The sequence below is a fragment of the Dermochelys coriacea genome, chromosome 3 (genome assembly GCF_009764565.3).
Source record: "Dermochelys coriacea isolate rDerCor1 chromosome 3, rDerCor1.pri.v4, whole genome shotgun sequence".
Classification (NCBI taxonomy): domain Eukaryota; kingdom Metazoa; phylum Chordata; order Testudines; family Dermochelyidae; genus Dermochelys; species Dermochelys coriacea.
This window is the reverse complement of record NC_050070.1, coordinates 86,045,719-86,068,913: the sequence shown is the minus strand read 5'-3', so window position 1 is coordinate 86,068,913 and position 23,195 is coordinate 86,045,719. Positions and strand designations below refer to the sequence as shown.

The following is a 23,195-nucleotide window of genomic DNA, read 5'->3' as shown; positions in this document are numbered from 1 at the left end:
CCCGTCAACTCTGCCTGCACCTCTCGCAGTGGAGTACAGGAGTCACCAGGAGAGCACTTGGGGGAGGAGGGGTCCATTTATTGCGTCTAGACTAGATGCATGGAGACTTAGGGTAAATCCAAGCTAGGCTACTTGTAGAGTGTGCTACAAGACATTTCCACTAACTGAAGGTTCTGGAATCTCCCTGTGCCACTGTGCAATGCAGAATTAGTGTTCCCTGCAGAATTCTATTTTTTCCTGCAGATCTGTGATTTCTAACAAAATGCTTCCTTCTGGTAGAAATAATAAATTTTAGCCCCATACTTGGCAGGGCTTGGGCTGTCAGCAGAAGGACTAGCCACATGGGGCTCTCAGCGGGAGCCCCACCATGTGCACGGCTGTCAGATGGAGCCCAGCTGCATAACATTTCCTGAATCTGATTGTCTGTATTGTTTCAGATATATTGCTGACAGGTATTTTGAAATAAATTACCAAAATAATTGCAACTGGTGTGATTATTTTGACAAAAAATATGATTGAGAATTTTTTACAATTAATTGTGCACAGAGTTTAATTTTTTTGTGCAGAATTCCCCCAAGAGTAGTTAATTTACTGCTGGAGTTTCTGTTTATAGGTGAGCTACTTTTGCTTGGCAGGTGTGATAGATCATGGAATATAAGCTTCCTGTTGTAGAGAAAAGACATATTAAGGGACATAGTCATTTTAAAAACCATGCTTTAAAAAAAAAACAAAAACAAAAAAACTTACAATTGCTGCAAACACCTAAGATAATTATACCTGGAAAATTAAAATAATTTACCCCAGTATTGTACATCTGGCAAGGTATGCTAGTCTTTTGGGATGCAGATGGAGAGCTCTTCTGGTTTGACAGCAGTGACCAACTTGTTCCTGGAAAGAAAGCCTTCTGCCCTTGTAATAAGAGTAACACACACACACGTATGTTGTGGCAGGAGACTGAACTTTATTTCTTGGCCCATGTCATCTGATATAGGTAAGAGTTATAAAAGGTTAATATCCTGACTCTAAAGCAAGCCTGGAGAGACATTCTATCACAGATGCTTTGTCCATACTTTGGAGCCAAGGGGAATTCGTGCATTCCCTCCAGTCTCTTAAGACACAAACAGTCATTTTGATCACTCCACTCAGAGCCAGAACAGTAATTGCCAAGTCCACTTCCAACAACAGAATTGAGCTTGTTTTTTTAAAAAAGGTGCTTTAATGTTTTGAGAGCCACGAGTCGCAGTTTTTTGGGCTTGTTTTATTAGGAGGTTGTTTATTTGGGCTTTTTTGTAATAGATGACTAACATGGAGGATGGAGAGAGCAAGGATGACTTTTAATAAAGTATACACAAATTATTGTAATATTTTAATGTGTAACTTAATGTTGTATGCAGCAAAACTAGTACTAAAAAAATAATGGAATTTGTATAAAACCTCCCCACCCCCAACCTTTTAAATGGGGTGGGCTTGTTTTGGGCTTGCTCTGAAAGGCAGTGCTCTTTCCCCCATTTCCCCCCCCCCCATCGGAGTTCTCAGGAACCTCCTCTATCTTCCGGTCCAGATATACTGAATCAAGAAATGCCCTAATTCAGCTACTCTCTTGCTTCCAAGGCCAGTAAGGACTTGGAGCTCTGGATATTCTCAGTCACGAGCTTGTTATTCTTGAGCAAGATCTGTCTGACACACAAAGAGTCACTGACAATCTCTGAAGGGAATCATGTCCAGCCCTTCTCCCTTAGAGAAAAGGCTGCCATGGAATGGGGGCTTTGAGGGTGAAAATTATACAGCACTTATTTGATGATGATAAAGAGTATTGATTTTTGTTCTGAAGTTTCCTCACAGATCAGTACTTATGGTACAAGTATCTATTTGCAGTTACCTTAAAAAAATATGCAACTGCATTCTTCTAATGTCCTGCATAATGGTCACTTCAGAGAAAAAAATCACTGGCAGTTAGAATTCAGAGAATCCAGAAACTCTGTCCTTTACAAACTAATTGCTAGTATGGAGGCATTCATAAACAACTGTGGCTAACCAAAAATTCTTGAAGTTATCAAGATTCCAAGGAGAATTAAAAAACTTGCTTCATGGCCAAAAAACTACACTTGAAATGTCTGTTTCTTATTCTGAGTTTTGATCCTTCCCACAGACACACATCAGAGTAGAAGAGGGCTGAATTTAGTCCTCTAAAGAATACAGTTTAAGGCCGAGGAGACCACTATGATCATATAGTCTGTCCTCCTGCATAACATAGGCCACTGAATTTCATCCAGCGATTCCAGCAGTGGAGGTGTTTGTTCTTTGTTAATATGTAATAAACTATCAAGCCCAATAATTTGTGGTTGAACTAGAACATCTCTTTTAGAATACATTGAGATTGAATGTCAAAGACTTTCAAGGAATAATTTACCAATTCCTTCAAAAATGAGGAGTATTTGTGGCACCTTAGAGACTAAAATTTATTTGGGAATAGGCTTTCGTGGGCTAAAACCCACTTCATCAGATGCATGGAACGGAAAATACAGTAGGCAGGTATATATACACAGTACATGAAAAGATGGGAGTTGCCTTACCAAGTGGGGGGGATCAGTGCTAATGAGACAGTTCGATTAAAGTGGAAGTGGGCTATTCGCAACAGTAGAATAACAAGGAAAGAAAAGTCACTTTTGTAGTGGTAATGAGGCCAATGTAATCAGGGTGGCCCATTTCAAACAGTTGACAAGAAGGCATGAGTAACAGTATGGGGGAAATTAGTATGGGGAAATTAGTTTTTGTAGTGAGTATATATGTACTGTGTATATATACCTGCCTGATGTATTTTCCATTCCATGCATCTGATGAAGTGGGTTTTAGCCCACAAAAGCTTATGCCCAAATAAATGTGTTAGTTGCTAAGGTGCCATAAGTACTCCTCGTTGTTTTTGCTGATACAGACTAACACAGCTACCACTCGGAAACCTGTCACCAATTCCTTCAGTAAATTGTTCCAATGATAGGACTTTAATTGGGGGGTAATCTTTCACTATTCTACAATATAAAAAGTTATTTTCAGTATGTCTGACTCTTGCAGCACAGAATCTGAGATTGGGAGTTAGATGAAAGACAAGACAAGACTCACTCCAGATCAAACTGAAGTGATAGTTGGAAGAGAGTATCATTGGAAAAAACAGGTAGTAGTTGCGTCTGCCTCTTCTGTTAACAGGGATGTCTTCCCTTTGCCAAGATAATTCACAAACTTCGATCTTACTAAAACCATCTCTACTTCATGAGTCTCAGATAGCATTGGTGTGCAAAGGTCTGGACCTGTGGTACCTAAAAGGCCACTTGAAGCTCAAGAATGAAGACTGTGGTCAACAACTCAGCTCCTCAGACACAAGACAGCTAGCTACTGCAAAGGATAAGCTTGTTTCTGCAAGAAACAGAGGTCCCAGAAGCCAGTCCAAGACTGAAAAGCTCTTGAAGGATTTAAGAAACACTTCAGTCATCACTGCTCCCATTCCAAGGGCAAGGTACACTCCTTTGACCTTGCCTTAATAAATAAACACACACAGCAGCCATAAAATAAAAAATAAGCAAAAGTCAGTTTTCCCTTTGGAGAGGAAGATGGCAGAAGAGGAGACTCACATGACAAGGGCTAGTCATTTTGCTTAATTCACTTCTAGAATCTGCTCAGATGCTACAGTGACGAGGACAGTATAAGAAAACGAATAGAATAAAATTCCAAGTTCAAGTAAAGTGAGGCATGAAGAGGTTAAATTACTTATTTAAAGTCCTCTTCAATGGACGTTTCGGAGGCAGGAAGAGAACCCTAGAGTCCTGCTTCAGATGAATTACAGACTTAGGCCCTAGTTCTGCAACAGACTCCGCATAGATGTGGAAATATGTTTGAGTGGAACCAATTGCAGGATTAGGGCTTTCAGGACTAAATTTGTCACTGATCTTCACTCAGAAAAATCCAACTGATTTCAGAGGGTGTTCTTTCTATAGCAGGGATTGGCAACCTTTGGACCGGGCCCGTTTGTTTACCTGCTGCATCCACAGGTTTGGCTGATCGCAGCTCCCACTGGCCGCGGTTTGCCACTGCAGGACAATGGGGGCTGCAGGAAGCAGCGCGGGCCAAGGGATGTGCTGGCCACAGGTTCCCGCAGCTCCCATTGGCCTGGAGTGGCGAATCACAGCCAGTGGGAGCTGCGATCGGCCGAACCTGCGGATGCGGCAGATAAACAAACTGGCATGGCCCACTGGGGGCTTACCCTGGTGGGCGGGGTGCCAAAGGTTGCCAATCCCTGTTCTATAGTAATGTTAGGATTGACACAAGCACAAGGTAACTCTAAGCCACAATATTATAGCTATTAAAACAATTGCGTTATTCAGAGCATTTAAAAATAAGATAACCTAACTCTGAATGTTTTCAATATTTTAAAACCTTCTAGAAGACTATGGAAAATATATAGTATATGCTACTTCCCCAGGGAATCAAACTTCACACTGCAGGAGTTTTCACAATGAACTTCCTCTTCTAGGAATCTGATTTATTGAACACAAATTTAATCAGCCTCCTGCTTAGGGTTGCCAACTTTCTAATTGCAAAAAACTGAATACCCTTGCTCCATCCCCTTCCCCAGAGCCTCTGCTCTGCTTCTTCTCTGAGGCCCCCCCCCATAACTTGCTCTCCCCTCACTTTCACTAGGCTGGGGCAGGGAGTTGGGGTGCAGCAAGGGATGAGGGATCCAGTTGAGTGTGGAGGCTCTGGGGTGGTGCCAGAAATGAGGAGTTCAGGGTCTGGGAGGGGCTCTGGGCTGGGGTAGGGATGTGGGCTCTGGCTGGGGGTGCAGACTCTGGGATGGAGCTGGGGATGAGAGGTTTGGGGTGCAGGAGGGGGCTCAGAGCTGGGGCAGGGGGTTAGGGTGCAGGAGAGGGTGCGATGTGTGGGCTCCAGGACAGAGTTTGTGTACGGGAAGGTCTCAGGGCTGGGGCAGAGGGTTGGGGTGCAGGAGGGGACATGGGGTGCAGGCTCTGGGAGGGAGTTAGGATGTTGGAGTGGGTTCTGACGAGGGGTAGGGAGTTTGGGGTGGGGCTCCGGCCAGGCAGCGCTTATCTCAGGTGGCTCCCGGTCAGCCGTGCAGGGGGGCTAAGGCAGGCTTCCTGCCTGCCCTGGCTCTGCACTGCTCTGGAGGTGCCTGGCATGTCCAGCCCCTAGGCGGAGGTGTGGCATGCACTGTTCGCGCGCACAGGCACCGCACCCACAGCTCCCACTGGCTGCAGTTCCTGGCCAAGGGGAGCTGTTGCTAGGGACTGCAGGGACATGCTGGGTGCTTCTGGGAGCTGCATGGAACCAGGGAAAGCAGGGAACCTGCCTTAGCGCCGCTGCTCTGCCGACTGGACTTTTAAGGGCCCAGCCACCAGGGCTGTTTTCCACCAGGGCTGTTTTCCACCGGGCATTCCTGTCAAAAACTGGATGCCTGGCAACCCTACGCCTGCTAGGTCACAAACTTTGGTGTAGAGTACTAGCCTTGTCCCTGCTGAAGCTTTTCTCCCAGCAGGCTTGTGACCCCATAGCCTTCCTAGCCAGTTTCTGATCTTTACAGATATACATTCCCCAGGCCTGTGCTAGGAAGCTCCAGGAAGACATCACCCTATTTTCTTACATCAAAAAGCAACCTTAACTGCATGTATCTACTGGCACCTTATAAATCGTAGCTCTGTGGAACAGTGGCTGGTTTCAGTTCCATCACTGGTGCTAAACCAATGCACTAAAGGACCTGCTTTGGAACAGGTGCACCGGGCACGTGCCTAGAGATCAATCCCCGTTATAGGTAGGTTAATGTTTCAGTTGTTGTGGAAGATCTACATTTTCATTACAACATATAAAGAATAAGAACTGAGTGTTATAGTATATTCTGTGCAATATGCCTCCCATATTCTTGTATCTATGGTATAAGAAATTACAAGCAGGGCTGTATGATGATTAGTTAAGTTTACTTTTACAGGGCCTAAGGATAGACTGTAAGCCCTTCTGGGTGAGGATTGTCCCTTTTCTGTATTTACACAGTACCCAGCACAATAGGGTTTCAATACCAATTAGGGCATTTGGGTGCTTGTGATAGGGTTGGGACTCACTTCTGCAGTGCCTTCTGTTGGTCACTCTGGGAATTAGCTCATTCCACGTGGAGCACCCTCTAGTGGTGGTGTCCCATCTATCTCTTGCCCTCTGTTGGCATCCAGACCTGCATTACTCCCTTCTCGCAGCATCCTCTTCAGGACACTGCCCTCCGGTAGTGCCCCCTAGTCCATGCTCACCCCCTTCCGGGGGGGGAAGGGTTAACAGCAGTCTTTTCGCTTCACCCCAGCTGCAGTGGCCAACCACATCTCCAAAGTCTAACCCCTTCTATCAGGGGTCAGGTGCAGTCTGCTATAGCCACTTCTAATGGCCAGGTGTAGTACAAAGGGGAAGGGGGGGGACCAGGCTGCCTCTACACCCTCCTCTAGCAGCAGCCTCCCTGCCCTCCTTCGCTTTCCTTGTCCACCTCTCCTCCCTAGATCACTTCCCCTTCAGTCCCCTTGCACCTTGTGGGCCCTTCTATCAGGACCTGCAGCCTGGCAGATATTGGGCTAGAGCTCGCTTCCGCTTCACCTAGCCTCCTTCACTCACAAGACCAACCTTCTCTCTTGAAGGTCTGGGAGAAACTAACTTTTGCCTGGGCAGTCTTTATATAGGGCCTAGCCTGGCTCTGATTGGCTGCCTCTTGCTCAGCCCTGATTGGCTCCCCAAAGGCCCTCTCTGATTGGCTGCCTGTCCACGCAGCCGCTCTGGCCTGCTGTAGCCCAATCTGGCCTGGGGTGGGGCACCACCCCACCACAGTGCTACTATAATATAAAAATGTACTAGAACTACTACTACTAATTGTCTCTGAGAAACAAACAGAGCACACATGTAACAGTGACCTGAACAAGGAGCATGCTGTTTCTTTCCAATCCTGCTGAAAGCTTTAAAAAACATTGGGCCCAATTCAGTAATGTGCCAAGTGCCATTAATTATATGACATTGAGAACCTATACCTTAGACCCCAGAAAAATAAAATTTACTAGTTATCATATGACCCCCTTGCATGTAATATCTTGCACTTGTGCTATGTGGGAGGCAGGTTGTAGAGAATATAATATGGCTCTGGACTTTCAAAATGGCACAAATTAGATTAAAAAGAAATGGACAACATTAAAAATATGCTTCTGTCTGAAATGATACAGAACCTCAGATTACTAGAAAAAAGAAAAATAATCAGTTTTTTAATTTGTGTATTTAAGAAGCACTTTGCATATAGTCATTTCCCCTGTTTGTGTGGGTCCTCACATAGCAACAAGTACAAGGATTTTTTTTTAAAAAATATGAGAACATGATTGTAGAACTGTAAATCTCCTCAGTTTCCCATCAATTTTTAATATAAGAAGCAACTTTAAACTATTTTTTTTAAATTATGTTTCAAGTTATGTCCCTTTAAACACTGAAATAGTCATTCAGTTTTGTCTGATTTTTCATTATATTTGGAGAATAAGGATCTACAAACGCTAAGGCTTGGTCTACACACAAGTGTCATTTTAACTGAAAGTGTTATTTTATATCAATTTAGTTAAACCAATGCAACTTTGTGTATGGACACTCTTAGGGGCTGGTCTACAAACAGTTTTTGTATCACTATAACTCTCTTGGTTTAGAAACCAATATAGTTAAAGCAGCACAACTTCCTAGTGCTTAATTAGCTGTAGCGGAAAGGGAGGAAACAGTAAATGTGATATATCTTGATTTTAATAAGGCTTTTGACACAGTCCCACATGAAATTCTCATAAGCAAACTAAGTAAACATGTCTAGATGAAATTATGATAAGGTGGGCATATAACTGTTTAAAAAAATATACTCAAAGAGTAGTTATCACTAGTTTGCTATCAAACTGGGAAGACATCAAATCGGGTCCCACAGGGTCTGTCCCAGTTCTGGGACTATTCAATAATTTCATTAATGGCTTGGAGGATGGAGCGGAGAGAACACACAAAATTTGCAGATGACACCAAGCTGGGATGGGCTGCAAGCACCTTGGAGGATAGGATTAGAATTCAAAATGCTGTTAATAAATTGGAGAATTGGTCTGAAATCAAAAAGATTAATTCAGTTAAGACAAGTGCACAGTATTTCACTTAGCAGTGAAAAATCAAATGCACAACTGCAAAATCAGGAAAAACTGGATTGGCAGTTGTACTGCGGAAAAGGTGTGATGCTGTATGAAACGTGGGAGACATTTTATGATATTGTTCCTACCAATATTATAAAATTGCAAGGAATCTCACCAAATATGCCATGTAAGGTATCTGTGAAAACGTTATGATTTGCCAAGTATGATAATCTTGTTTATATGTTTGTATCATCTTTGTATTGTTAATTATAGGTATGTATAGTATATCTGTATTTCAAAACTTGTGCTGTATGTCTGCGTGACATCCCCAGACAGATGGACTTCAGCGCTGAGACTGTTCGATGGCCCATCAAGGGTCATCAGCTGTACAAAGAACCTACTGAAAGAAGCCAGGGGCTACACCTTATGAGTCAGCAGGACTTGTAGGGGCAGGCCTATGGACAGGGGACTCCAAGGTTTTTCCATGCCATGTGCTATGAAGCTTGTGTTTGGGACACAGGACATACAAATAACATGGCAAAAGGAATATAAAGGGCAGCTGCATCTTCTCCATTTTGTTTCATTCCTGATTCTTACCTCTGGAGTAACTTTTCTATAAATAGGTTTCAGAGTAGCAGCCATGTTAGTCTGTATCCGCAAAAAGAAAAGGAGTACTTGTGGCACCTTAGCGACTAAGTGAGCTGTAGCTCACGAAAGCTTATGCTCAAATAAATTTGTTAGTCTCTAAGGTGCCACAAGTACTCCTTTTCTTTTTTCTATAAACAAAGCTCTGAACAAAGGACTGAATGACCCATCCAAGCTTTGGATGTGTTCCAGAGGGACTTTCAAGCCAGCAAACTCACCAATATTGCTAAGAACCTGATATATGGACTTGAAGTCTCTGAATGTATCTGATTTTTTTACCATTTAACAACTATCTTCTTGTTCTTTCTTTTTTCCTTATAATAAACCTTTAGTGTTAGACACTAAAGGATTGACTGGCACCATGGTATTTTAGGTAAGACCCAAACTAATATTGACCTGGTTACGTGGCTGACCCTTTGGGGTCAGAGGAACATTTTTATAGTGAGCAGAGTTTTTAAATAACTTCTCACTGTACTGGTCCTAGTTGCTGATTGGGAGCCAGAGAATTGGAATGCAATAAATGGGGCTGTATGATTTCTTTTTTTGCTTCTCAATAACTTGTGGGGGGAATCAGAAGCACAGTTTGTGACTGGTTGGTGAGTTTAACTTCAGTATTAACCACCAATTTTGGGAGCGTCTGCTTTCTCTTTTGCAGCCTGCCCTGACCGTGGCATTTTCAGTGAGGGCTGCCCCAGGCACAACGAGTCACAAAAGGATCTGGGGATAATGGTGGATTACAAATTGAATATGAGTCAACAATACGATACTGTGAAAGAGACAAATATAATTCTGAGGTGTATTAACAGGAGTGTTGTATGTAAAACACTGGAGGTAATTGTTCAGCTCTACTTAGCACTGGTGAAGCTTTAGCTGAAGTAGTGTTTCCAGTTTTGGGCACCACACTTTAAGAATGATGTGGACAAAATGGAGAGAGACAAGAGGAGAGAAAAAAGAACCCATGAATTATAAGGAAAGATTGGACATGTTTATTCTAGAGAACTGAGGGCTGAAGAAGGACAATTTCCAAATATATAAAAGATTATGAAAAGGAAGGTGATCAATTGTTTTTCAAGTCCATGGAGGGTAGGACAAGAAGTAATTGGCTTAGTTTGCAGCAAAGGCGATTTTGGCTGGATATTAGGAAAAACTTTCTAATTTTAAATATAATTAAGTACTGGAACAGGTTATTTAGGGCTCTTGTAAAATCCTCATCATTGGTCGTTTTCAAGCACAGATTAGACAAACATCTGTCAGGGTTAGCGTAGGTATACTTAATCCTGCCTCAGCACTGTGGAGGAGAAAGAGAAAAACTAGATGACCTCTTGAGGTCCCTTCCAGATCTATACTTCTATGATTCTATAGCAGTATAAAAATGCTTATATTGGTATAGCTATATTTATGCTATTTAAGCTATACTAGGCGTGGCCAAACCGCTGCTCATGAGCCACATGTGGCTCTTTTATAAAGTGTGGCTTGCAGAGCCTCCCTCCCCATTCTCCACCTACCAGACTTGGGGAAGGGGGAACTCAGAGCTTCTGCTCTGCAGCAAGGTGTCAGGGCTAGGGGCTTCTGCCAGAAATAAATGGTGCCTGCTGAGAGTGGGAGGGGCACAAGTTAAAGGTTTGCTCCCCTACCCACCCCCAACAGCCTCCCCTTACCCTCAGTGGTTTTCCCTGCGGCTCCCAGCTATTTGCTGCTGCCTTTCCCCATGGCCATAGTTCCCAGCTTTCCAGCTCCAACAGCTGCAATGTAGGGAGGGGGCCTGGGAGCACCATGTGACCAAGGAGGGCCAGCAAATCCTGGCAAAAATCTGGGTGAGGATGGACATATGCCCCCCATGCATTGCCTCTGGCTTCTTTCCAGCAGGGAGGCGGGGGTCTTGGGGCTTCAACCCTATGGGGCATGCCTACTGGGGTTCATGGCTTCAGCAGGAGTGGGGCTGAAGCCCTGAGCCTAGACAGGTGCCTCCCCTAGGGCTGAAGCCCTGAACCGTCCTGGGACCAAAGCCCCAAGACCCACCATCCCGCCGCAGGGCTGAAGCCATGAGATACACCACCCCGCTGCAGGACTGAAGCCCCGAGACCCAGCAGGTGCGCCCCGGCTCTTGAACTTCGGAAGATTGTTGTATGCAGTTCAGAGGCTCAGTACGTTTGGCCACCTCTGAGCTATATTGATAAATGTACCTTTATAGCACTATAACAGTGTCCACAGCAGGGGGTTGCACCACTTTTACTATATGAGTTTCTAAATCAATATAGTAGTGGAACAAAAATTGTGTGTAGATAAGCCCTTAGATCAGTTTAAACCAGGTTTACTCTGGTTTAGCTTGTGTCAGTAAACACGCACATGCTAAACAGATATTACCAGTGTTAATTTCACACAAGAGAGTCCACACACAAAAGCTACAATGGTTTAACTAACCTGATTTAAGTTAAACCAGTGCAATTTCTGTGTGTAGACAAGCTCTCATTTTTGTCACTTTACAGAATTGGGGCCACTGAAAAGTTCTGCAACTTTTACAACACCACTTAGATCAGCTTTTATGCACAACCAGATTGTGCTAGTAAATAAAATTACCCATATTCTGTCTCTTTCCTCCATCTCACTCCACCCCTTCCCCCAAGCTCCCCACCCCGCCTCTTCCCGCCCAGTTCCATCCCCTCCCCCGAGCATACCCCGTCCCTTCTCCCTCTCCCCACCAGCGCCTCCTGCATGCTGCAGAACAGCTGAACCACGGTGGATGGGAGACGCTGAGAGGGAGGGGAGGAGTTGATCGGTGGGACCACCATGGGCAGGAGGTGCTGGAGGGTAGGGGGAGCTGGCTGCTGGTGGGTGCTAAGCCCCCACTAATTTTTTTCCGCCCTGGCAAATGCATGTATCTTGGTTGGGAGCTACTTGCTTCCTATGGGTTCTTTTCTCTTCAAGCTGTAGGAGCTAGCTTCTCTCATTGGCTTTGATACCCTGATAGAGATGATGGCGCCACCTGTTACGATCACTTGCCAAGATTTCCCATTGGTCAGGATCAATTCCAAATTCCTTCATATCTCACTTGCATGTGTTTTTATAGTGAAGCTTGGGATATCCTGTTGTTCTTGTTCCCTCTGATAGCTCTCCATATAGAATGTCCTTGGGTATGCATCTGTCTTCCAACCTACTCGATGGCCCAGCCAGCGCAGTAGTCTTTGCTTGAGCAGGGCTGTCACACTAAGTAAATTTGCCCTTTGAAGAACCTCTGTGTTGGTGACTTTATCTTGCCATTTGGTGTTGAATATGTGGCATAAACAACGTAGGTGGAAACTGTTTAACCTTTTCTCTTGATGAGCATAAGTTGTCTATGTTTCTCCACCATACATGAGAGTGCTGAGGACGCAAGCTTAGTACACTAGCATTTTGGTCTTGATGGTAAGTTTTGAGTTGTTCCATGCTCTTTTAGTTAGTCCGCTAAAGATGGTGGCAGCTTTTCCAATGCGAACATTTAGTTCTTCATCCAGTGAGAAGTTGGTGGTCACTGTAGAATCTAAATAGAAGTAGTCCAAAAGTTCAGCTATCAGGTTTGTATTTAAGGTAATTGAAGGATCTTGTGGAACCCCCTGTCATAATACAACCATTTTTTTATGCCGATGGTGAGAGCAAATGCCTGACAGGCACTTAAAAGGGGGTCCATGAGTTCTTGTAGTAGATCTTCATTGTGGGCTATGAGGGCAGAATCATAGCAAATAGAAGTGATTAGCACCTTTTTGACTTTGGACTTAAATCGGGACAGGTTGAAGAGTTTCCCATCTGATCTTGTGTGGCGATACACTCCATCTTTCATGTCCTTAAACACAGTTCAAGAGTACAGAGAAGAAGATTCCAAAGAGTGTAGGGGCAAGAACACATCCTTGCTTCACTCCACTTTTCATCTCAAAGCTGTCCGAAGTGGACCCGTCAAACTGGACAGTTGCTTTCATATTGTTGAGGAATGAACATATAAGACTTAACAGGGTTGGTGGGCAGCCTACCTTTTCTAGTATTGCAAATAGACCTGATCTGCTAACTGTGTCAAATGCTTTGGTTATGTTCACAAAGGTGATGTACGATGGTTGGTTTTGCTCTCTACACTTTTCTTGGAGTTGACGCAGAGAAAATATCCTGTCTATAGTTGATCTTCCAGCCCCGAATCCACACTGTGATTCAGGGTAGACATGATTCACCAGCTGTTGTAGGTGCACTAGGGTGACTTTTGCGAAAGCTTTTCCTGTTTCACTTAGGAACGAGATACCCCCTTAGTTGTTGCAGTCGCCCTTTTTGCCTTTATTTGGGCATAACCTTTCATGGGTAAAAAACCCACTTCTTCAAAGCTTATGCCCAAATAAATTTGTTAGTCTTTAAGGTGCCACCGAACTCCTCATTGTTTTTGTGGATACAGACTAACATGGCTACCCCTCTGATACTTTTTGCCTTTGTTTTTACGCAAAGTGATGATGTTTGCGTCATGCATCTCTTGTGGTAGCTCACCCTCTTTCCAGCATTTAAGTAGCAGCTGATGAAGATAAGGTAATAGTCTTATGTATCTTTCCCACTCTTGAGGATTTCTGCTTGGATGCCATCTTTTCCAGGAGCCTTGCCACTTGATAGCAAATCAATGGCCTTGCTTAGCTCTTCTACATTGGGCTCCACATCTAGCTCTGGCATGACCTATAAAGTTGGTATTTGGTCCAGTGAGTTGCTGGTGATATTTCTTTCTTGTGCTTATAGTTCTGAATAGAGTTCAACCCAATGAGACAACTGCTTGCTTTTATCTGTAATGATTCCAATGTAACTTTACTGTGCCCCACTGGTTCCACAACTTGATATTTAACTCTTTCTTCTGATTAACCATGTCTTTGTGATTTTTCCTTTAGACTCAGCTTTCTGTTAGTCCAGGGACAAGGAATATTTTGCCTACAGGATCCTTGTGCTGTTTTGTGAGGTAACGCTTTGTTTTTCTCACCCCCCAGAATAAAGCAGTTGGCCAAAGGCAGAATCTCCTATGTTCAGGCCAGAGTACTGGATCATTCCCCAGAAAAACAGCACAAAGTTTCTATTTTGATTATGATACTTTTAACAATAAGTCAATGTAGGCCAGTGACTAGATCATAGGAGAAGAAGTCAAGACTCCTGGGTTCCATTCCTAGTGTGTACTCTCATTGTAAGATCCTTGACAAGTCACTTAAATTCCATGCTTCACTTTCCATACCGATAAAATGAGGCTCTAATAGTTTTCTACATCACAAGGGTATTTTGAGGTTAAATTAGTTAATGACTATAAGGGACATAGAGAGTACCTTGAATGGAATAGATGCTACAGAAGTGAATTTTTTTTATTAAAAACGTTAATGTTAAAACTCACTGACACAAACTAGTTTTTCATTTGTAACGCTGACAAATTTACAATTTAAATAAGACATCTGAACTTATGCCACTTGATTCTGCTGTATTCCCCTTTTAGATTTTGTAGTTGATGTAAGTATGGGCACTGTTTAATTTGTAATGAAAGAGGTGACGATGCTCAAGCAATTTTTAATTTTTGTAACTGACATGGCAAGCCCAGAGGTGCCACTAGGTTTATGAACTGCCAAACCTTGAAGTGCTGGCACAAATTAAGCCCTGGGTATGGGAGCACCTGGAATAGATTAAAAAATCTCTTGAAAAACCTATACTATGATGCCACACCTCATACTTTCAGGCAAGCACCCATGAAAACCCCAGATATATTTATTATACCTCCCAGCAAAAATTTCCAATGTGCTTATATGACTTTGTTTCTTAAGTGAACCTCTATGTGCTTTAGCAGCACTTCTATCTGAAGACATACACCTGCAGAGACCTCTTATAAATTCTCCTCCTGTGAGGCCTCTTCCCCCTCTGTGGTTTCCATTATATATTCCATACTTCCTTATACTGCAAGAGATGGATCTCTTTTTCTACTCTTCAGGAAAGGCAGCCTCATTTTGAGTCTAACTGAAGTAAACATTTAAAATAAGTATTTTATATGCTAACCAATGCAATGCCCTGTCAGCTTTAGCGAAGTTGCTGGAAAAAGGCTGCTTATGGCCCTTTAAGAGTTGGAAGAGAAACTGCTCCCTTGCTGAACCTAATTGGCAAATGAATGCTCCAGTTAGGGATCAGCCAACTAAGAGTGAAGCAACAGAGATGATGCAGCCTCCAGTTGTGGGAGACTGTGGGTTACGGAAGGTTAAAGAAGAGATAAGAACTTTTTGCTCTTCCCTGATAATTATACAGAAACAGAGTATAATGGCTGAGAAATTTATCTAGACAATAAGGGAAGGAAGTAAGTTAGAGCAAACTGCAAAGAAAAAGCTAGCATATTCTAAAGAAAATCTGCAAAGGGGAATGATTTGGCTTATGTCCTTTCCCCCTCATGTTGTATACACAAGGTCTAAAAATGTTTAAAAGGTGGCTTTGGTCTTTACCTTAGAAATACGTGTCTTGTCTGCCTTGGAAAACTAAGATGAGTAAAGAATTAGTGATATCACTAAGAGAATGAAAGCTGAGCAATTGAGAAAGAAAGGGGTTTATAGTAAGACTGTTTAATCCTTTTTGTGTTTAGTTTCTGTGACTTAACACTTTGTTAAAAATGAATTATTTATTCCAAAGCAACATCTTTGCATCTCCAGTTAAGATGTTAGAGTGTATAACAAATATGCTTGGAGTCCGCCAATTTGGCATTCCTGATCTAAATGAATTCCTGAGGTAAGAAATAAGAAGAAAAAATGCTTTGGTGGTTTTGTGTGACTTTTAGGCCACCTTTATACATCAATGGAAGGAAAAAGAAAAGAACAGTATTTTAAAAATATTAAAGCCATTTCACTTCTAACTGGCTTAGAAAACATGGAAATAGACCCAGTTGAGACAGAAAGCATAGAGAAAATACCAATTTAGTAAAACTGAGAAACTTCTAAGAGCTGTACAAGCAGACAGCACCAGTGTCAAAATGATATTCAACAACTGGAAAGTCCCTGAACTGTGAATAAGTACAAAGCTGATTCCATCTCCTCATCCACCTCCACATTTTACCTGATCAGGGTTTGGTCTGCATGATTTTTTTCTAAGCTGCATGCATGTTACTAGCATATTCCTAGCATGAAAAAGCATTGGAAATAATATTACCCCAGGACACAAGCCAATTCTTCGACAGTCTTCCCTCCATCCCCATTGGCTGTCACTCAGAGATTCTCTACCTTGTATAAAACTGCTTGTGCGGTTTCCCCTGTAGGAGCAAAGGAGAGAGAAGAGGGTCCCTTGCAGCTCATCTCTAGCTGCCCAAACCTATCTGTATTCATCCAAATGGATAACTTTTCTTCTTTTTCCCTGCACTCATCAACTTGTCTCTGTCAGACAGGCTAAGATGAACTGCTCTAATTATTTCCATTTTCATGGGAGAGCAGAAAATGCTAACTCATACCCCCACATCAGAAGTTGGAGGAGGAGGGGTTTTGTTGTTTTGTTTTTTTTGCACCAAGTGGGAATTGAACTTCTGAAAATCATCCTTATTGGCCTTATTGGGTTAATCCCAGGAACACTTAGCCTTATATTGTCAGGCTAGAAGTTGGTAGAAGAAGGAGAGCAATAGAAATTCACAGGTTTACCACAGTTATATTAAAACTCAGCTTAGTATCAGGTAAGACAGCCAGCACCATCATAGTATAACAGTTATCATGGCAACTTCCTTTATTTTTTTTTTTTGCTCTTCCTTGAGTTCTTTGGCATTAGGACACTCACACGTTCTTGACAACTGCTGGAAATGGCCCATCTTGATTATCACTACAAAAGATTTTTTTCTCTCCTGCTGGTAATAGCTCACCTTAACTGATCACTCTTGTTATAGTGTGTATGGTAACATCCATTGTTTCATGTTCTCTATGTATATAAAATTTTCCTACTGTATTTTCCACTGCATGCATCTGATGAAGTGGGTTTTAGCCCACAAAAGCTTATGCTCAAATAAATGAGTTCGTCTCTAAGGTGCCACAAGTACTCCTGTTCTTTTTGTGGATACAGACTAACATGGCTGCTACTCTGAAACCTCACATTTAAAGTGAGTTAACATACATTTCCTTATCTGTTACTTATACCCCAGGTTATTAAAACAAATTTAAAATATCACTTACTTTTCACTTCCTTTCTTTCTGTATCTTACTTAGTGAAAAAACTAGGGGTTTCATTTCTATTTCTAATTGGCTTCATTTACTGATTCTAATGCACCACAATGCTGCCAGGGAATGGCTTAAATTTAAAAAAAAAGTGCTTTTATTTGAATTAAAACTGTAATGAAAACACTTTTATTAATACTAAGTTTTGTAACAGTTTACTCTCAAAACATGTTGGGCCAAACTGCCTGCTGAGTGGCCCTTTTAATCTATGGACTACATTTGTAAAAAGAGTTAACAGAAGTGAAGGTCCAAAGAAAGACTGAGCCAGCTCTGGAATGTTAATGCCTTTCCCATCAATTGTAGAGCTATTGCCTGAGAGAACAGCCCTGTTACATGTAGGGCACTACTCAAAGTTACAGCTTTACTTAAGACTACTGGTAGGTGATCTGAAATGCTTTTAAAAATTGATTTATGATCCAAGTTCAACTGAATACATGTATATTTGGCTCCCAAATTTCAAATACAGTGTTATTAACTGAGCCTTTTTACCTGTCAGGACCTGAAGTAAAGATACTTTCTCTCCAAGAGTTCCGGAGATCACTTGCTTTAAGACTTTGTTGAAGGGAAACATGCACCCAGATCTTAGGTCTTGGCAGCTAAGTAAAGAACTTAATTTTTGTTTAAAAATTTGCAAATAAATATAGTAGATCTTCGCTTAGCTTCTTAATGATTTGGAGTCTTAAACAGGTTCTTGGCTCTCTGAGATATTTTAATTCACCTTTTAAAAACTCTTACACTTTAAAAGTTTGAGTCTTGTCTGGTTCTAGCCTCATCTATTTAATTACCTCTATTTCAAAGGTGTGATTTTATTTCTGTCCCAACGTTAAAGATTTAAAATAATTTCTCCTTTCATAGGGTTGACAGATACGATCAGTTCTTTTCCTGAAGGGAATGGAAGGAAGTTAAAATGCAAGGAGCGCCTTGAAAATGAAGACTAGTTTGTTTGCTGCAATAGGGAAAGGGGAACCAGTGTAGCGATGCAAAGAGGCGTGACAAGCTAGGGAAATGATCTTTGCAGCAACATCTGGAATGGATATAGCTAAGGCAAGCCCGCATTTGTCAAAGCCAGAGAAAAGGACATTGTGGTAACTAAGGCTATGTCTACACGGCAAATTACTTCGGTCTAATTTACGTCACTCAGGTGTGTGAATAATGCACACCCAAGTGACGTGTTATACCAACATAAACGCCAGTGTAAAAAGTGCTATGTCATCAGGGGAGCTTCTCTCATCAACATAGCTACCACCTCTCATGGAGGCAGGAATTATTAAGCCTATGGGAGAGCTCTCTCCTGTCGACTTAGAACGTATTCACCAAAAGCACTACAGCAGCGCTGCTGCATCAGTGCAGCTGTGTCCATGTGCGGCAGCTAATGGAGGCTGGGGGAGACTAAGCCTCCTGAAACCTCCTCTAATGCTCCCTGCCACAGCCCTGGGGGACTCATCTGGACTGCTCTGGGTGGCAGTGGGCCAGCCCAGGTTCAGGGCTGGTCTGGGCGCCAGCTGGGGTGTGGGGCTGTGCCAGCAGGCTGACTGGTGGGGGGAGGGGTCTTAGGTGGAAGTGGCAGGGCAGGGGCCTAGCCTTCCTGAATGGGGGGTGCACATGCCACCCATGGCTGTACCGCTGTAGCTGCTGTAGTATAGATATAGCCTGAGATAATGAGGTCCTTAATAATGATATCATGAGAGTTTCAGTTGTGTGGGTGGATAGGAAATGCAGTATTTTAGATTTTTTTCTGCATTTGACCTAGATTGACACAACCATGATGTGAGGATTTAAAGAGAATGCAAAGTTGAATGTTCTGGGCCAGAGAGAGGGAAGATGGAGATGTTATACATTCCCTGAGAAAAGAGGGATTGGAGGATTAGGAGTTCTGTTTTGGCCATGAGTATAAGGTAATGGCTGCAGGTGCACAAGGAAATGTCAGAGACAGGCTGAGGCTTCAGTTTGGATAGAAAGAGACAAGTATAGAACAGAAGTGGATCTGTGAGCTTTCCGCATAGAGATGAGTTGAATTTGCAGATTAGTTTATGTAGACATAAGGTATAGAGGGTAAAGAGAAGGGGAACCATAGTGAAGCCTTCTGCCCCCCGCCCTTCCCCAAATGTTGGAGTGGGGAAACAAGAGGATCCTCTGAAGACCATGCTGAAGAAGTGATTAGAGATGCAGGAGGAGGATCAGGAGAGGACTGAGTTATGGACACCAAGGGAGAATAAGATATCAAAAGAGCACCATCAGTGGTGTCAAAGACAGCCGACAGGTTGAGGTGAGTGAAGATGGAGTACTGGTTCTGAGTTTAAAAGCTTTAGTGAGGCATTTCATTTTCAAGGTGTAGAAGCTAGAGTGGAAAGGGTCTAGGATGGATTTGGAATGAGGAAACATAAAAGGGAGAGGGATGTCAGTTGGAGAGAAAAGTGGTTCAAGAGTGGGATGATTTAAGATGGGAGAGACTGAAGCATGCTTGTATCATGAGGTGAGAGAACTGGGGAAGAGCGGGAGGTTAAGAAGAAGGATAAAGGAGGAGATAAGAATGGGTGCAACAGAGATCAAGAGGTGGGATGGGGTCATTGAAGATGCTAGAGGACAAGAGCAGACAAACTTCTGTATCAGTGACAGGGAAAAATGAGTTGTAGGAGGGGAAGGGAAGGTGAGGAAAAGGTGAAGGTCTTGTTGCATTTTTGTCAATTTTTCTCAGAAGAAACTGGTGAAATACTGTCAGAAAAGTGGAGGCAGGAGGAGGTGGGGAGTATTTGAAAAGAGAAACAAAGATGATAAAAAAGACAGCTGAGATTTCAGATGGGAGATAAATTATGGTGAAGAAGTTGGAGTTGCTTAGTTAGGAAGATGACAGAAATGTAGGATGGGGAAAAATGTGAGAAATGGGAAATACTGAAGCATTATTTTGATCACAGAGGGTAACTCTATAGTGGTTTTATTTTTATTAACACTTTTATTAACACTTCTGAAGTATGTAATTTTATTTAATTATATTGGTTAACATTGGATTGATACCTCTCACTGGACAAGATAGCAATGTAGCAGCTCAATATCAGGCCTTATCGATTTTCATTTGTCGGTATCTGCAAATAAATCCCTGCCGAGGACAGCATCCACCATTAGAGAAGCTTGCATAGTGAGAAGGCAAGCTATCAGACAATTTTGATTCACAAGTACTAAGAGCTATGGCAGAAGCAAAGCTGACTCATATAGCTTTCTAAAAAAAAATGATCATGTTAGAATAATTATGGTCCCCCTTTGCCACTTCAGATTCATGTCATGACTTTTGCAGCCCTTTATGATTGCCGTACCAATCAGATGCAGGATTTGAATCCAAACACTAACCACTATACAAAATTCGATTTAGAGGTTCCAATTAAGACAAATTTCTTCTACTTACCTTAGCCCCAAACACTAAGTCATGGAGGTCTCCAGACAAGGGAGAGAAGCTTCAAAATAAGCAGACCAACATTTCAAAAATTAATAAAGTATTTAAAATATTTGAGAGCTCAAAGTAATTTAGTCTCTAAAACTTCAACACTTAGTTTTCATGATGTCTGTTTGAGGACTCCTTTGTAGGCCCAATATATTTAGGACTGATATTGGCCTGGTTATGAAGTTATGTTTTAACATTGTTTAGAATTCGCTGACATTACAAAAGCACCAAAAAGCTCACATCAAGACTCAGGTCCATACCTTGCTACATGAGTAATGAGAAAATAGGCCCTCCCCAGTGAACTCAGTCTTTGTTTATAATAAGCAGCAACAAGTAGATTCATTGAACAAAGGATATTTCTGGGATGACAAGGTAAAAGTAAAACAAGTATGTTTTGCATATTAGCCAATAGTCTGACTTTACCACCTGCCATGCCTCGCCAACATCACCTGTCAGTGTTTTCAAAAAGAAAAGGAGTACTTGTGGCACCTTAGAGACTAACAAATTTGTTAGTCTCTAAGGTGCCACAAGTACTCCTTTTCTTTTTGCGAATACAGACTAACACGGCTGCTACTCTGAAACCTGTCAGTGTTTTGTAAGTGTCATGGCAGAAGTGAGTTGAGGATAAGGTGGTAGCTTTATGAATTTGATGGGGGAGTTTTTTCCATGCATAATGGGAGAATTGATGATAGAGGTTGGCATTGTTGACAGAGCAAAGTCCTTATGGCACTGATTTTCAGTTAAAAAAAAGCTAAAATGGGGTCTCCTTAAAAAAAAAAGGTTATATGTGACCATATACCACTAAAATTCTGAGAACAGCTTGAGACATATGTCTACCCTATGTAGCCTGTATCGCTATAACTAGCGCCCTACCAAATTCACAGTGCATTTTGGTCAATTTCATGATTTCAGATATTTAAATCTGAAATTTCATGGTGTTATTATTATAGAGATCCTGATGCAAAAAAGGGTCGGGGGGGTCACAAGGTTATTATAGGGGTTTTGCGACCCTTACTTCTGCGCTGTTGCTGGCAGTGGTATTGCCTTCCTAGCTGGATGGCTGGAGAGCGTCAGCTGCTGTCCCGAAGCCCAGCTTGGAAGGCAGTGCCAGTGCCAGCAGCAGTGCAGAAGTAAGGATGGCATGATATGGTATTGCTACCGTTACTTCTGTGCTGCTGCCTTCAGAGCTGAGTACCCAGCCAGTGGCTACCGCTCTCCAGCCACCCAGCTTTCAAGACAGTTCAGAAGTAAGGGTGGCAATACCACGATCCTCCTACAATAACCTTGCAATCCCCTGCCTTTTGGGTCAGGACCCCCAGTTTGAGTAATGCTTGTCTCCCCTGTGGAATCTTTATTGTATAGGGTAAAAGCACACAAAAGACCAGATTCCATGGTCTGTAACACATTTTTTACAGCTGTGAATTGGGTAGGGCCCTAGGTATAACTATGCCCACGTAACCCTGTAGTGTAGATATAGCCTATAACAACAGATTTGTTGTAGGAACATCATTTGCCTGAATGACACTGATTATTTCACAAAAAGAAAAGGAGTACTTGTGACACCTTAGAGACTAACAAATTTATTTGAGCATAAGCGTTCGTGAGCTACAGCTCACTTCTGAAAACTGGTTATTTCATCAGACATCATCTTCTGTCAACATAGCTGGGGTTCTACTTACACTGGGGTTTTTGTCAGCATAGCTATAGATATCAGTGGTGTAGTTTTTTTACACCTCTAACTGAAGTAGCTATTCCAACGCAACTTAAATGTACACCAAGCCTAGGACAGAAAGATGTAACCCTTCTCTTGATAATCATGCTTAAGACTGGATGATTCCTCTTACAGTGTAGTAGCCTCTTGGGGATGTTGTCAGGTCGATGGTGAGTCAGGAGTGCACACGGTGTCTCACTCCCATCGCCATGGGCTGGCCGGCAGTATAGGTTCACCTCTGTGAAGCGAGTTCTGGGCAACCCTTTGATTTTGCAACACTTCCTGAAGCCATGGTTCTGCCCTAGTGCAACGTCAGAGTGCAATGCAGGATTTACTGGACACCTTCAGATCTCTTGTCCTCTTGGTCTGGTCGGGAAGGAAACCAAAGCGTTACCCGGCCGGCCCTCTTCTGCCCGCACTTTATTGGGGGCTGAGGGTGACAAATCCGGCCCGCTCTGCTGCAAAGGGGTGTGTGTGTGTGTGTGTGTGCGTGCGTGCGTGCGGGGGGGTTACACAGGGAGGGACAGCTCTCTCCGCCTCTGACCCCTCGGGGGAGGGACAGATGGAACCCCCAGCTCCATCCCTGCCGCAGCCGCTCCGAGCCGTCACCTGCCCCGTCTAGGCAACGCCACCCTGCGGGGCGCAAGGCGGGGCCGAGGGCACCAGTGCAACACTGAATGCAGCTCCCGCTCCGCGCTGCCCCGGCCCCGAGCGCTCTGTCCATAGCAGCTACACCCCAGCAGCGCGTGCCAGGGACCCTGACTGACGAAGAGGACAGCCACTCCCGCCTATGCCCGTGGCCCAAGGAGCGAATGGGCGGGATTAGCCCTGGCCAATCGGGAAGAACGGTGAGGGGGAAGGCGGGGCCACCGCTTGAGTGGCAGCTCACGAGATAAACAAGTTCCAGGCAGCAGCAGAGTCCTTCCCCTCCCCCGTAGCCGAAGGGCTGAGGCGGCAGCTGCGGCGCAGGTATGGAGCACGGTCTCCCAACGAACCCCCACCGCATGCAACCGCTGCTTCCCCCCTCAGCCGGGCAAAGTGAGGAG

General features: G+C 43.2%; 1 long non-coding RNA gene across 4 annotated transcripts; it reads right to left on the bottom strand.

Moving 5' to 3' along the window:
- Positions 1-5,388: 5,388 nt before the first annotated feature.
- LOC122459311 lies at positions 5,389-23,141 on the bottom strand. Of its 4 annotated transcripts, none has more exons than XR_006279912.1 (3): positions 22,283-23,116; positions 20,403-20,451; positions 5,389-8,141 (listed from the first exon to the last, which is right to left on the bottom strand). It is a non-coding gene; the product is annotated as an uncharacterized LOC122459311 (long non-coding RNA). The 4 variants fall into 4 exon arrangements; XR_006279913.1 differs by lacking the exon at positions 5,389-8,141 and adding an exon at positions 15,367-16,062; XR_006279911.1 differs by lacking the exon at positions 5,389-8,141 and adding an exon at positions 17,090-20,219 and having other exon boundaries at positions 22,283-23,115.
- Between the last annotated feature and the right edge of the window lie 54 nt (positions 23,142-23,195).